At 41.7% G+C, this 13,895-nt stretch overlaps 1 long non-coding RNA gene across 1 annotated transcript in view; it reads left to right on the forward strand.

Moving 5' to 3' along the window:
• Positions 1-13,895, forward strand: part of LOC117283091 — a 41,561-nt gene that overhangs the window by 12,883 nt on the left and 14,783 nt on the right. The gene's annotated exons all lie outside the window — the stretch shown is intronic.

The following is a 13,895-nucleotide window of genomic DNA, read 5'->3' on the forward strand; positions in this document are numbered from 1 at the left end:
TTTGTGTATCATAATCAGTGCACAATCAAAAGAGAGAAATTAGTGTATAATCCACGATACATAAAGAAGAGGGAGAGACTGAAGAATCTGATATGACGTATAACTGGGACACATGTGGTTATTAGGAAATTCCTGTGTAACTATGCGTGAAATATGTTGAAAATACAATCTAGTAACTTTCTAACAACGGAATGTCTCTGGCTGTGATACCCCCCACGTCCCTATAATAGAAATTATATATTATTGGCAATAAATATTGAAGCAAAACAACAATGCGGAAGTAATTTCTCTTTTGTCTCCTTCCATTTGATGGGCGTAGTTTAGTTCCTAGTTTGTTTCAAGATTAATTTTGATTAGAGAACCCAATTCAGATCTCATCGACTCTCTTTAACCTTTGACTTACTTTACTTACCTGGTCTAGCCTAATATTTTAGACGCAGTTAGTGGTACGAAAAAAAATATATATAAAAATATAAATTTATACCCAATCAAATAATGTAAGCTTAATTTGAAATACCCTTCTCTTTCCATTTTGTACATTCTTTAATGATACACGGAAAAATAATCTTCCCAGTGGAGTGTAGAATTTCCGTTTTTATTTATTATGTGTCGAACCACGTAAGCAGTAATTCAGGTTAAACGGCGTCGGATATTTGGATGATCAGTAAATAATAAATCTTAAAAATGTGAAAAGATGCGGCCTGATTTCAAGTAATATCACGGCATTTGCTTGGATGAACTGAGAAAAAGCTCGAATAACGTCAGCATTATCGGTGTCCCAGCCGATAATCGAACCGAATATTTCCCGAATATATATATATTGTTTTTGTTATTGCTAGTGGGGTGGGACTAAGTCCCTTGTACTGTGGTCACTTCTGGCCTATTGTACCAGCCCCATATAATAGGTGAGGGTGATTGTGATCGAACCCGGGCCGCCGCGGTGGGAAGCCAGCGACTAACCGCTTGAGGTATGGAGCGGCCCTTCTCGAATATAAGTCAGAAACTTTAATGCACAGAACTTGCCCAATTCGACGCTCTTCATTACCTTATTAAACAATAAAATAATTTTACAGATTCTGTATCAGTTGGCGTATTAATGACGTCGAATATGGCCAAAGGCCTTACTAGATTTTGAGGGCTAACCGGTCCCAAACCCGATCCATAACTGACGTATCAGAATATCTGATTATATGAAGTGTCCTCATGAAGTTTTATCGCTCGTTCAATGACTATACAGGGTGTTTGGATTAGTAATTTGATTTACTGATCTCTGAGAAATCGTAACTGCAAAAATTTACAACGCTTTCACTAATTTATTCACTCTACAATTCGCTGTAACATACACTAAGTCTTCTCAGTTCGTCTTCACTAGTGGTTGCCTGGTAAGGGATCCCAACAATGTCCTCTGCTTCCGTTTTTGTCTTTTAGAGACTGTCTCACACTAAACCCATGGCTCCAAATGTCCTCTTATTCTGAACTGCAACTCAAAGTCAAAGTCATAGTTAGGTTACGACCGACGGTCAGTCGGCCAGTCTATCTTGGTTTCAAGCAACCATCTGGGACCAAAGACCAGATTTTTATAACTGTCAGACGGTTGAAGGTTACTGATGTGGGGCGACCTCTCTGACGAGAGGGCATGTCAGTCATATTCAAAATCAAAGTCACATTGCGACTGACGGTCAGTCAATCAGTAAGTCTTTGAGTCCAGCACTATCTGGTGCTCATGAGCAGATATTTATTACCGTTTGATAGTTATGGTCTTGTTGTGGGGAGTCCTATCTGACGAGAGGACGGGTCAGTCTTTTGTATATGCTGCTGGCCCTTACCAGCGCAGTCTTTCTCGGGTCCGAGTCCCTTGGGACTGGATGTGGCTGGATGTTCTAGCTGTATAGCCTCTGGGTGTACCCAATAGAAAACACTGTTTCCAACATTTCCTCTACTGTTGCGTCGCGTGTTGGTTGCAGCGGAAACGTGTTTATCGGCCTTTCCCTAACAAAGACCGTTTCTTCTGGCCCCACAATTCGGTCTTTCAGCTGCCATGTCACATTACGATGAACAATGGCTATCGTTTAAGGTGTATTTAAATTGTACGATATTTTGGAATCTAAAAATGCTTCCGTCATCAGGTGTAAACGTCGAAAGGATGCTACTCAGTTGGGCCTATGGACAGAGCTAGTCTCGAACACTGGGCCCAATGGAAGACTAAATCGTTCTAATGGGCCAAACTGAGTAGGATATTTTCCCTTTTACACCTGATAATAAAGTAAGATCCAGCTTCTGAAACGTCGTATAATTTAAATACACCTAAACCGAGAAAGCTCAGTCGGTATAGAAGCGGGCTAATGGCTTAATGGCTATGGGTTCGATTTCTGGCAGGAGCAAGAAATTTTTGTCTTCGCACCGATCAGACCTGCTCTGGGAAGCCTTGTGCAAAGCAGCACCGGGGCGTGAAGTTGACCCTTCACCTCCATCTAGAACAGAGGCGAAGAATGGTGAAGCTATACCTTCACTCTCCCGTATACATTCATGGAGTAGTGCTTAATTATGCACAGGAAAATCTCTACCTTTGCCTAAGACATTAGCAAATTCCCTATATGATAATTTTATAGAGAGAAACAGACGAAATTATAAAGGAACGTGACGTCACATATTTTGTGTTACATTTTCCTTGGAATACTGAAATTCTATAATGTTACGCTTGGAAACATTGCTCTATTTCTTCAACTGTATAGCCATCATCAACTCACTTTGTGTTGACACAGGGTGTAAACGACCCTGTTTCAAGCAAGCCACATCACACGGATGTTAGTTGGGTTGCAGGTTTCGGTTCACCACGGCTTAAACCTGACCCCCTAGAGCTCATTTCCCTATGCTTTTATTGGGTTGGTAAGAAGCCATGTCCATGGGTCATATTGTGTGTCTCAAACAGGACAAGGAAACTTCATAGTCGAACTGTTGGATAGGGGATAGCAAGTAGGAAGCTGTTCTCAATGCGCAGAATAGAATGTAGCTTGTAAAGGCACCAGGAATGCTGACAAGAAAGTCATTCTGACGTACTCGTTTAAATTAGGCAGCATCAGATACGAGAGAGAGTAGTAAATAGGTCACAAATGGACATGGAACATAAAACGTGTGATATTCGAACCTGGAAAAGAAACATTTACTATATACTCCACCCACATTGATACACTTGTGCCGTCTCTTTACCAGTGTTTCGAAATCCGAAGCATAAAAGTCTCTTAACTGTCGTCTCAGCACCTTCCGCACCAGGTCGAGCATCATCTGCGACTTTCGAAAGTCCATGAGAGAATTTTCCGACCCATTTGTGAACCGCTTCAAGCGACAAGCATTTCCTACATTTCTTTATGATTATACTTTGCATTAAGTCATTTTACCCACAAAGAACGCATAACAGAATACTGAGCTTGTGTAGTACACTACTCAAGCATGTCGCCATTTTGATTAATGAAACCAGCCTCTGAACATGTGCATGCCCGTCTGCTACCTCGACTGTCATGAAGCTGGACTGTGCTGCTTCCTAGTTGTACAAATAGAAAACCTATTACATCCATTGCATCTGTTTCACTTCCATTTGTGACCTATTTACTGACTCTTCCTAGTATATTATAGGAATTTCTGCACCATTTACAGTTTTGTGAGAAAATTATGAAATTTCAGTCCTCAGAAAATTACACACGGAATTCCTTCGCCAAATGTTTCGAGGCGTGAAACCTGGGGACTCTTGGTCCTACAATGGTGCCTTCCGAGCAGCAATATTTTCGCAAGTATAAGCTGCCTTCGAATGCAAGCCCCATCCCCAAAATTATGAGATCGTGAAATAAAAAATCTATAGTTTATAATATTACATTCACTTTAGCTTATGTGCCTTGTTTTGAAAAATGGAAGGAGACTTATGATATCACATTGCTGTCTGTGTGTCTGTGTATCCGTTCGTGTCCGTCCATCTGTCTCTGTATGTCTCCTTAATACTGGTTAGGAGGATTAAAATATCACCTTGTTGTCTGTGTTTCTGTGCCCCCCTAGTGTGGCGGGACTAAGTTCCTTGTACTGCGGCCACTTCTGGCCTATTGTACCAGCCCCAGATGAGAGGTGAGGGTGATTGTGGAGCAATTGCTGGAATAAAGATTGGCAGGGGAAACCGAAGTACTCGGAGAAAACCTGCCCCAGCGCCACTTTGTCCACCACAAATCCCACTTGACCAGACCCGGGATCGAACCCGGGCCGTAGCGGTGGAAAGCCAGCGACTAACCACTTGAGCTATGGCGCGGTCAATCCCATTTCTAGTTCAAACTGTCTATAGTCACACAATCACGTAAGAGTGTAATATTATTTATCTTTGTGTCTGTTTTTTCCCTAATGGTTTCGTTTTCTATAGTGTCTATGCTGCATCGAGAAAGGAGTAAACGATTAGTTCTTCCAAACTTCCTGTTGGGTTTCAACATTTTTCATGGCTCCTATCATTATAAGACTAGGTGCAAATTATGAGTGCGTGTCTTACCACCGTTGAGCAGTCCACAAGCATCGCTTCTATATCAATAGCAGTTTTATCGGCACTAAATTTCACCTGCGAACTATGTTCATTTTCTGGGTACAGACAATTTAAAAACTTTATTTCTTTATGGATCACTTATAAGTTACAATCTGAATTAAGGGCGTCAGTTTTTGAAAAGGGCATGGCCTTCATTCGGACAAATATTGTAGGTCTGAAGATTTTGTAGTTGTGTAAGACTCAGAGAACAGTTCATTCAGAACAGCTTAGGAGTAACATGTCTGCAAGGACATACAGAGCATACTGGCCTCGATTTCTTAGTTCGGATCCCGCATTTTCTGTTTTACCTCGAATTACAAACCCAACATTAGGCCTACTGAAGTGAAAGCAATCGAATTCCTTTCTGAGTCCAAATTACTGAAGCATAATTTCCCTAAACAAAACAAGGGGTCGTAATTCATGCCACAGACACAGCACCTTAGAAGAGTTTTGTAAATTAAATTTTCGATAAAATTAATACTGAAAATTTTCCGCCAGATAAAAGACATTACGTCGAGGTTTTAGAAAACAAATGAACTTCTAAACATTCCTTTATGTAGCCTATATAGGGTGTCCCAAGAGGAAGGGTCAATATTCTGGGAGGTCATAGCGTCGGTCATTCTAAGCAAATATTGTGTACTACATACGTATGTGTGTCCTATTCCTAACGGTTTCCGAGATACAGCTATTGCACTGTACAGTTCCAAAACTGTTGATAAGAAAGAGATATTATGTAGTGTTTCTAATACCGTATTTATTGTTCAAGTGACAAAGTTGGTACAGTTTACCTAGTATAATACATTTTTGGAAAATTCCACCGTCAACATCAATGCACTATGCAACTCATGTGAGGACATGGCGTGTTACTGGTCTGTACAGTGTACAGTGCAAGAGCTCTATCTCGGACACCGTTCGGAAGAGGACATATGTACATGTAAAATTTAGCTTAGAATGACCGATACTGTGACCTCCAAGAATACTGACCCTTCCTCCTGGACTCTTATACTCAATATGTTTTGGGAACAAGGGTGCGAAGTGACCAATTAGTGAAGCAGCCATCATTATATACGTATTGTATTTATTTTGAACATAGTTCTGTATTCATACGCCGGTAGGAAATTCAGATATACACGGGACTTTTCTTTCGTAAGGCATGACGTAGCTTAGTTCGTAGGGTAGATGGACTTTGTTTGTTCGGAGTTTAGTGAAGTTATTTGAGAGAACTCGTGAAATTATTTCGATATGGTGGATATTTTTGATTAATCACGGTAGCCGAGCGGCCTAAGGCATGCACTGTCTTCGCTCGCTTTCGAAGCCGGGATCGTGGGTTCGAATCCCACATAAGACATGGATGTTTTGTATATTTATGTGTTTATTCTGTGTTTGTGTTGCCCTGTGTTTAGGTAGAGGCCTTGTGACGAGTTGATCACCCGTCCAAGGAGTCCTACCGTCTGTAAAATGATCATGAAACTGAAAAATCAGAGGCCAGGGCCCAAGGGGGCTGTAGGGCCAGTGAGAAAAAAATATAGGGATGAATTTATGTATATATGTGTGAATGAATGGATGGATGCCTTTACGCATGTTTGACTGTATGTATGGACAGACTGATGGCTGGCTGAATCTGGGCTTTGCTAACCCCTGAACTGTTAGATGGATTTTGTTTAAATTTGGAATTGAAGAATTTATCCATCACAGATCGGCGAGCCGTAAATATGAAGATTTCAATGCTAAAACCACGAGCCTTTCAGACGGGTAACAAAATATAAGCTTGCGACACTCGCTAAAAATTCTAACGGCTTTCATTAAATTCCATTTATTTGTGGAGACCAAATCCCTGAATGAGGGTGTGTGGGTAGTATAGATGCACAAGGGCCCAGCCGCGAAATGTCAGGTCTCTCTAAAGTGACTTTACCAGTCACATGGACTTCAGTGCTGCCCGATATTCAGTAACTGACAATGGTTTACCAAGCAATTCTCAATTTTGTTTGCAAGGAAATGTATACAAAGGCTATCGTGCATGAGGAAATACATGAAAAGGTTTTACTACACCGATATATATGGTAACACGTGGCTTACTTCCCAACTGATACTGTAACGCGTTAGTGAGTACACACGGGGCTTGGATCGATAATTGGGTTTATTGAACGCTTATGGGAATAGTAAATCATAGCTACAAGTAATTACACTAATTCGCACACTCTACTTCTCACTACAGAACGTGCTAAGTATTCTTTCTTCAATAGTCATTACCTGGTGACGGATCCCAATAATGTCCTCCGTTTCCTTACTGACGTCATTGCCGGCTGGCCACTGTGTCACTACTGGCTTATAACTGCAACTCCTAGCAATGACTCACTGGTCATCCCTGGCTATCAGTGACCGTCAAATAAAACTGACTGTATACTGCCCCATGTAGCACGAATGGGGGAGACGAGGAATGCGTATAGGATATTGGTGAGAAAGCCAGAAGGAAAGAGACCACTGGGAAGACCAAAGCGTAGGTGGTTGGACAATATTAAAATGAATCTTAGAGAGATAGGATGGGATGGAATGGATTGGATAGATCAGGCTCAGGATAGGGACCAGTGAGGGCTCTTGTGAACACGGTAATGAATCTTCGGGTTCCATAAATGCTGGAAAATTCTTGAGTAGCTGCAGAATTGGCGTCTCCTCTAGAACGGCTCAGCTACATGAGTAAGTAAATAAGATGACAATGACGTCATAGTAAGTTTACTGTGCCATTGCCTAGCAACGGATGACGTCTCCTGTTAAGCTATTCGATCATGCCAAATATCTGATATTTAACGAAGAATCTTTCTGAAATAAACTACTAGTTTTGTGATGATTCCATATGTTGGCATATGAGAGTTTGTCTGCAGTTGTGCCGTGAGCAATCTGTTTAACGCCGCCTGATTCTTGAGTTAAATAATGACAAATGCCTCTTTGCGAATGACAAGGAAAGGCATATAACTGAAAGGTCCACTCCTAAGAGGAAGGAAAGTTAGGGCGGTTAGTGTGGCCACCATGTGAGGTGTTCCACTGCTATCTGAACGAAAGGCAGGTGCGTATTCCTACAAAATCAAATACAACGTTTTCAGTTCTTATTTACAGTATTTACATTTGTTACATAAAATACAATTTTATTATTTATTACACATAGAGAGAAAATACTGTCAGATTTTTAAACGAGGTCGCCACCATAAAGGATAAAAAGTACAAACAACGCAATTTTGAACGATGAACCCAGAATGGAAATCCATTAGAAAAAAAAGCAGAACGTTTATGTTTTTGTGTATCTCTGTATCGACTTTCTAGATGCTTGCACAGTCATATTTTTATCTCCCTAGAGACATAAATATCGGACAAAGTTTGACTTGAGAGTCACGATTAAAACAGTATTAATATCTCGAAGTTAAATACAAGCTGTTTTGTGTAGTCTTTTGTTGAGGTTATTGCAGAGCCCAGAACACTCCGGGAGTTTTGTTATTTGTTTTTTATTATTATTTAAAGTATACAGAGAACGAACATAAATATAATTTTAATTCATTCTGAAGTTACTTCCAGTTCAGTTCAGATGGCAGCTGTGTAGAATTTCAAAAGCTAGATGAATGGTTTCAAAGCATTCAATAAATTGTTTGTACTCTGAGCATATTGGAAATTCTCGTCCCCTATATTTTGTTTCCAAAATCACTTTCAACCACAAATTCTTTGATTAATTACTATATCAACTACATAGGCCACAGCGTCGAGTGAGGGGAAATTGGCGGTTGCTTTACGATACTGTAGGTATCTACACTACACACGTTAGGATGACACATATGTGGTGAATTGCAAAGGATTTGGAAGGAAACAGTAAAAGCCTAAACGAGGTACTATCCCAAAATTTTGCAGCGACGGACTGATACAAACCACGGAAAGCCACAGCCAATATCCCAGCCAAGATCTGAACCCAGCACCTCCGAACTAAAAGTCAGAACATTAGCGTTAGATCAACAAGCTCTGTGCGTCGAGTGAGACAGGAACAATAACATGTAACAAAATTATGTAAAGTTGTTTCTGTGCTTAACTAACTAAGCATTATGCCATGAGGCCGTATGGAGGAGTGGATGTGTGGATCCACATTTTCTTGACATCGGCACTTGTTGGATGTGAGTGGTCAACTTCACGCCCCGCCTGCTTTACCCCCGGTGAAAGTGGCACCAATATCCACTGGACAGGAGGCTGAGTGTGCCCCACAGCCGGTCCAGACAGCACAATTATGATCAGATTTAAAATTTGAGAAGATATTCCTTTATTCAGTTCTAAAGGGTATTCATTAATAATTGTTTGGACTCTGTCCAGCATGTTACTCTAAAGAACACAACATTTCTAAAACTGGATCTTCAGTCATCGAGCGAAAGTGATGAAGGCACCAAATCGGTGTGAGGTTCGTTAGAAATAGTTAATCTAAGTCACCGGACCTGGTCTTGGTGCAGTAATTGGGGTTCTAGCCAGCAGAGTAGATGCTTCCTACCCTTTCGCATGAAGAAGGTTAATGGTCCAATTTCCGACACGTTATGTTCTTTAAAATATCAAAGTTGTACAAAGTCCAAAAGCTCAGTAATGCTCAAAGCCTTCGGTTCATGACTTTGCGAACAGACCATTAATGGCAAAGAGTCCTGTTTGGGAACAACGTCCTCACGAACGTAACAATACAACAGCACGATCTCTTGGCTTGTAACACTGTGCAATTCGGTACATTTTCACTGATGTTTCGGAGGGATGCCTTCATTGTTGAAGAGCAAGCGAAATTCTGATTGACGCCTGTTTTTTGTTGGTTACTGATGACGACATATTCGCCATCTTCCTTCGAAACGAAGATGAATTTCAAACGAATTACATGGCTTTACAACTCAAATATCAGTCAGAACTGTGAGATTCTCAAATCCAAGGTATTATCACGTGTAGGGGTGACTGAAGATGGGGTTTGGATTGCTGAATGAATTTATTGACCACTTATACACACGACTCAGAACTGCAAGCAATTACAGAGCCACCGCAAATCTCCAGGGTTCACACATCACTGCTGCACCCACTAAGCCTTTTCCACACTGCTGTGTCTACAGCCTCCCCTTGCAGATCTCAACTCACAACTGCTGATAACTGGGTCGCCTCAATTGTCTTTCTTGTGGCTACTTTGTACGGACCGAGTAGAAGACATTGTTTCAAACAATAACTCTATATTGTGTGAGTATTCGTTGCCGCAGGAACTTGTTTACCGATCCGTTGCATAGACAGGGTGTGCATAACCCTGTTGTTTATTCGTCTATTGTATAGAAACGGCTGTCCACGCTACGATACCCCTCGTATTTCAGCGTGTAGAGCCGTTACTATGCGACGACCGAGAGATGGGCGAATATACCAGAGACGTTCCTAGGCAGCGGCTCGGTAAACACGTTCCCGCAGCAACGAATAGACGCACAAAAGTAGAGGTACTCTTGGAAACTGAGTGTTTCTACGTCGTCCGTGTCGAGGAGTTATAAGGGAGATGATTGGGACGACCACATCAGTTCTGTACGGGAGTCTGTGAAGAGAGGACTTGAGCACGTGAAGCTGAAGAATCTCCACTGTTCGAAGCCGTTGCCAGAAAACATATGATGAAACAACAGGACGGAAAATTTTTAGCAGATGCTGTAGTGATTTTTAAATGATGGAGATTAACGATAGCGCTTGGATTACTTGTGTTGTGTGTATAAGTAGTCAACTAATCCATTCAACCATCCACACCCCGTCGATAATCACATCCCAAATCGTGACAATAGTAAAGTCCATCTAATATACCAACAAGGGTACGTTACACATTGTACGAGCAACCTTATGGAAGAAAAGTCGTAAGAAGTACGCCGGCAGTATGTTGAAAATAGAATCAAGTAGCTCTCTAATGATTTCGTAACGGTCTACGTCACTATCAGTCCATACTCGTTCCCACAGCAGCTGGTGTAAGGTCAGCTAGTGCTTGTATTGGTAGTACGTATAATAAAATGAAGCCGGCCACGGTAGCCGAGCGGTCTAAGGCATGCACTGTCTTCGCTCGCTCGAAACCGGGATCGTGGGTTCGAATCCTACTCAGGGCATGGATGTTTGTGTGCGTTTTTCTGTGTTTGTGTAAAGGTAGAGGCCTTGCGACGAGCTGATCACCCGCCCAAGGAGTCCTACCGAATGTCTAAGATCTAGAAAAACCGAAGTGAACAGAGAAGTTCATGGAGGTAGGCCTAGGCCTACTGGGGCTGTAGTGCCGAGGGGAAAACATAGTAAAATGAAGGGGCTTGCAAAATGCTGGACAAGTAACCAGTTTGGGGGAAATAAATTAAGACCGAATTGTTTAGTGAAACCAGGTAGAAAGTGATACCTAGAAGCTCAAGAAAGAGATGAAAATACACAATTAGGCTGGAACTGAAGGAGAAATAGTTGTTAGGAATTGGAGCAGGTTCGATTAAAATTTAGGTTTTTGGTATTTTGGGTGTTGAACTTTTGGGTTCTCCTACCACACGATTAGTTACGGCACTAAATGGTCTGTTGCAATTTCACAAGATCCAAGTGGCTATCATGTACCGTTGAGCAGTTGGAAGGCACTAAAGCAGGTGACATCCAGTGACATGTCCTTCACACCGAAATTCACGGTTATGTACGAATATATCAACCAATATTTGTCGCCGAACACGTTGGCCTAGAAGTAACGTTCTAGTTTCGTAATCGGGGGATGGTCGAATCGAAGTCCGACCGGAACACGTGCTATCCCGACTGAGGATTTTTGTAATTTACGTCAGTCTATCCAGGCAAATNGACGCTGATAGCGTCGTTACATAACATACAAACAAGGAATTCCTGGAAGAACTAATCTCGTGCTTTCCTTGATACGAAATGGACCGCATATGAAATGACACGTCCAACAATTCTATTGTTGCGTGTGTATTCGTTGCCACGGTAACGTGTTTACCGAGCCGTTGCCTAGCAACGATAGGGGAGACACACAGACTTATGGGAGGAATTTGTGAAGTAGCCGTTGAGTTGGACGCAGGTGCCATGATATGCATACCAAGTTTCATAAAGATTCGTTCGGGATTTCAAAAGTCGATAGGGGAAATACACAAGCACACAGACAGCATGGTGAGCTCATAAACCTATTTCTTTCTTCAAAATACGAAAAGTTGGATAAGCGATAATTTCTGGGAATAACAACACACCTACTTTGCTCTGATACAAGGACCCATTTGATGACTGAATTTATTGGCACTTGTTTGCAATTACATACTGAACTCTTTCTGAACGACTCTGAAGAATCTCTCACTAATTTCTGACTGATCTGGTCTCTACTACTCTCGAATTCACGAATGCACTGCCTTTTATTTCTGCCACGTGGCCAGGATAGAAGTTCCCTTGTCGAACCGTTCCTTTGTTTCTTTGTATTGTCACGGGAATGCCTTTGTATTCAGCAACTTGTTACCTGGTAACGACTCGTTAGTTGCTATTTCTTGTAGAGGGAACGTGTTTTCCGAGCCGTTGCTCAGCAATGGACGTCCGCTCCGGCTCCACTATTGCGACTTTCAGCCGTCACGTCATAGTACTGTGCTTGGAGATATGATCTAGTGTTTTTCTTTAGACATGGAGAAATTTATGGCGCCCTAATCTTTTTTTGAGCAATGTCTCTGTTCCATACCACCAGAGAAATATCATTCTCACGAACGAAAGCCTCCGATGTTTTTAACAATGTCACGAACTTTTACAGGATTGCTACGTTGATATCCATGTAAAATATAGTAGTGGATTGGCCTCCAGTGGCAAATGAAACTACTGTTGGGTCTCATCACAATCGACTAATTGGTTCAAAGGGCAGATATATGAGTTGAATTGATGAATAAACGATACGAATACCAAAAGGGAATTGGAGAATTCGAATAAAAATGTAAATTTGTACTCTGCATGAACTGGATAGTGTTTCTCTAAGGACAACTTCAGCGTATTCCAGTCTGCGCGAGGTGAGGCGGCAACGTGTGTTTTCTCTAACATTTTATTTCAAATGTAGGATCAAAAGATTGATGCATATGTTTCTCTAAGGAAGGAACAGAATAGAAAAGGGCTAACACATGAGAAGCTGACTGCTCTTTCCCTTAAGGCACTTTTGTAACGAGCCCCTTTGTTCAAGATGTTTGGTTGAACATCAAAGGAAAGCACAAGAGGTGTGGTGTGAAAGTTGTTACTGCTGTCTCGTTGATTTTCATAAATATAAATTTATTCTCTACACAGAACAACCAGTTGAAGAGGCGGGATAGCCCGGCCGCAATAGCTAGGTCGCAGACTGAATGAATGGGGAACTGGGATTCGATTCCCTGCAGGAGAAAGAGGTTTATTCTTATCCAGAGCGTCCAGAACAGATCTGCGGCCCATCCAGCATCCTAAATAGTGGATATCGGTGGATGTTACCCCGGGGTTAAAGCGGCAGGGATGTGAAACTTATCACCCACCTTACCTACTGCTGAATTTAAGAATATGTGGAGCTGTAACTCCTCTGCCCCATACTTAGCCATGCTTCTTCATGGCATGGTACTTCACTGATTAAGAACATTAACAATTTCCCCTTTATCTTCCTATAATAATAAAAGGAGAATGAAGCTCCATTTTCTTCTCATATTCAAAATACATCAATATATATTGTGGCATACAGACATGTTGCTAGACAACGGCCGCAGAATATGCAGCTATACAAAGGCGCGTCCACATTACTCGTGCTCGTGTGACTCGCTATGGTCGCGAGTAATGTGGACGACATGACAAGTCACAAGACAAACAAATTTTAAATTAATTTAAAAACTATAGCCAAAAAATTAAAATTCGACTACAGCCTATACACACTACGAGTAAATGTACGGATCCTCACGCGCCGAAGCCTGGCGAGCAACTGAAGTAGTGTGGACGAAGATTTACGCGCACAAGTAAAAGCCAGACGAGTCTCCTGACGAGAACAAGCTTGGCGAGCATGAGCATGAGCACAAGTAATGTGGACGCGCCTTATCAGCCGTTGTTAAGTAATAGCTCTGTACACAAAGGCTGTTGCTAGGCAATGGCTGAGTAGAGATAAAGTGGGCATCCCAGCAGACGTGAACGCAACAGAGGAACGCTGCTCTCTACGCCGTCCTTGCCGAGGTGTCATAAGCAGGACAAGTCCAGAATTGTAAATGGCACCCAAATTCCACGTTGTACATGCAGCCCTCAAATTATCAACATCAAAATTTCGCCCTAATATAGCCCCCCCCCTTTCTTTAGCAAAAAAAAAAAAAACAATTACTATAATGCACCCCTTCCAGCGTCA

The sequence above is a fragment of the Cryptotermes secundus genome, unplaced genomic scaffold (genome assembly GCF_002891405.2).
Source record: "Cryptotermes secundus unplaced genomic scaffold, Csec_1.0 scaffold382, whole genome shotgun sequence".
Taxonomy (NCBI): domain Eukaryota; kingdom Metazoa; phylum Arthropoda; class Insecta; order Blattodea; family Kalotermitidae; genus Cryptotermes; species Cryptotermes secundus.